The sequence below is a fragment of the Sprattus sprattus genome (assembly GCF_963457725.1).
Source record: "Sprattus sprattus genome assembly, chromosome: 2".
NCBI classification, from domain to species: Eukaryota; Metazoa; Chordata; class Actinopteri; order Clupeiformes; family Clupeidae; genus Sprattus; species Sprattus sprattus.
The window spans coordinates 65,818,406-65,820,905 of NC_137921.1; the positions used below are offsets into that span (position 1 = coordinate 65,818,406).

The 2,500-nt window shown below is 43.3% G+C and overlaps 1 protein-coding gene across 1 annotated transcript in view; it reads left to right on the plus strand.

Annotated features, from left to right (window-relative positions):
* Nucleotides 1–2,500, plus strand: part of LOC308360834 (metabotropic glutamate receptor 1-like) — a gene marked incomplete at both ends in the record, with an annotated part of 31,155 nt that overhangs the window by 12,855 nt on the left and 15,800 nt on the right. The gene's annotated exons all lie outside the window — the stretch shown is intronic.

Genomic DNA, 2,500 nt, shown 5'->3' on the forward strand with positions numbered 1-2,500 from the left:
ATGGGAGGGCGAGAGATAGCGGGGGAGTCGAGGGAGGAAGAGGAGAGAGGGATGGGAGAGGAGAGAGAATGAGTGAGTGGGGGAGAAGAGGAAGAGGGAGGAATGAGAGAGGGAGAGAAGGAGCAGAGGAGGTGAGTGTGGGAGCGAGACAGTGAGAGATGCAATGACTGTACTGAAGAGGAGAGGGTCACTTTTCTACCCCCACACACACACAGATGAGCGTTGGCTTCTTTGACTCCCTCTTACACATGCACTCACACTCCCTCTCACACACATGCACTCACACTCTCTCACACACACTCCAGTTCATTGAACACGTTCATTTTTATGAGAACGATGAACTGAACGCAACTTACAGTAATGACAAATAATGAATTTGAACGGTGAACACGTTCATATTATCTGAGGTCTAGCTGGTTCCTTCTCCTGAGAAGAGACGCTGTCTACATCCATTGCTTGCACCATGTTGTTGCTGGACTGGACTTTGCACTACGTTACCCATGATTCATCACACACACATGCAGACCAAACAAGCAACGTATTCCAAGATAACAGCTCTCGGTCTCATATAAAAATGGAAAGTGAAAAAAGAGATGCAGACTCAGCGACTACATCCGATGCACTTTATTATTATTTAAGGGATTTTTAAACACTGTCTGATAAAGATTTTGACAGTAATGGATACATATGATGTACAGTGTAAGGCAAGAAGTAGTGATGGATAAAGTTTTCTTTAAAAATAAACAAGTTAAGTCTTTCATTCTCACTTTCCACCTTAAAACAATGTAATGAACTGAACAAAAAACTAGTTCAGAATTTTAACGGTGAACGATGAACGTGAACTATTCATTTTTACTTGTATGAACTGAACTTTGAACTAGTTCATGAGAGGTGTGAACTTGCACAACACTGACACACTCACACTCTCTGTATCACTGTCTCTGTCTATCAATCTCTCTCACACAGAATATCTCTCCCCTCTCCCTCTCTATCTATCTCATATTGTTTCATTTAATTAAGTGTTACTAACTAACTAACTAGTGAAATCACAAATCTGTCTCTCCTGTATTAAATCTGTATTATAATATATAATAGATATTATTATTTGTTTATGTACCTGACTACATTTTCAAAAGAACACTGGATATCAGTGGGACCAAAAAGAATATACATTCTCTCTGTGTCTCACACACACACGAAACACACACACACACACACCACACACACACACACACACACACACACACACACACACACACACACACACACACACACACACACACACACACACACACACACACACAGTGATTACTAAAACAGTCTGATAGTAATTAGACATCAAAGGAGCCTCAATAATGAATGCATAATTGATGCACTTTTTTAATGGCGGATACATTTAGGAAATCTAGCAGTACTCCAGCGACAGTCCCAACTCAGCCCCCCTCTCTCTTTATCTCTCTGTCCCATTGTCCTTGCTTCTCTCCTAATCTCTTTTTTACTCTCTCTCTCTCACTTCTTTGCTCTCTGTCTCACTCACTCACTCACACACTATTACTTTTCCCCAATCTCTTCCCCTCTCTCGCTCTCTTTTTCTCCTTCTCTCTCTTTCTCTCCTCTCTTCTCTCTATTTCTCCTCGGCTGTTTTTTACTCTCTCACTCCTCTGCTCTCTCACTCTCTCTCTCACTTACTCACTCTTACTCTTCTCCATTATCTTTCTCTCCCTCTCTCTTCCTCTTCTACTGTCTTTGTCCCTCTTTCTTTCCCTCTCTATCGTTTTCTCCTTCCTCTCTCTATCCCTCATCTTCCTTCTCTCTCTCTCTCTCTCTCTCTCTCTCTCTCTATCCCTCATCTTCCTTCTCTCTCTCTCTCTCTCTCTCTCTATCCCTCATCTTCCTTCTCTCTCTCTCTCTCTCTCTCTCTCTATCCCTCATCTTCCTTCTCTCTCTCTCTCTCTCTCTCTCTCTCTATCCCTCATCTTCCTTCTCTCTCTCTCTCTCTCTCTCTCTCTCTCTATCCCTCATCTTCCTTCTCTCTCTCTCTCTCTCTCTCTCTCTATCCCTCATCTTCCTTCTCTCTCTCTCTCTCTCTCTCTCTCTCTATCCCTCATCTTCCTTCTCTCTCTCTCTCTCTCTCTCTCTCTCTATCCCTCATCTTCCTTCTCTCTCTCTCTCTCTCTATCCCTCATCTTCCTTCTCTCTCTCTCTCTCTCTCTCTCTCTATCCCTCATCTTCCTTCTCTCTCTCTCTCTCTCTCTCTATCCCTCATCTTCCTTCTCTCTCTCTCTCTCTCTCTCTATCCCTCATCTTCCTTCTCTCTCTCTCTCTCTCTCTCTCTCTATCCCTCATCTTCCTTCTCTCTCTCTCTCTCTCTGTCCCTCATCTTCCTTCTCTCTCTCTCTCTCTCTCTCTCTCTATCCCTCATCTTCCTTCTCTCTCTCTCTCTCTCTCTCTCTATCCCTCATCTTCCTTCTCTCTCTCTCTCTCTCTATCCCTCATCTTC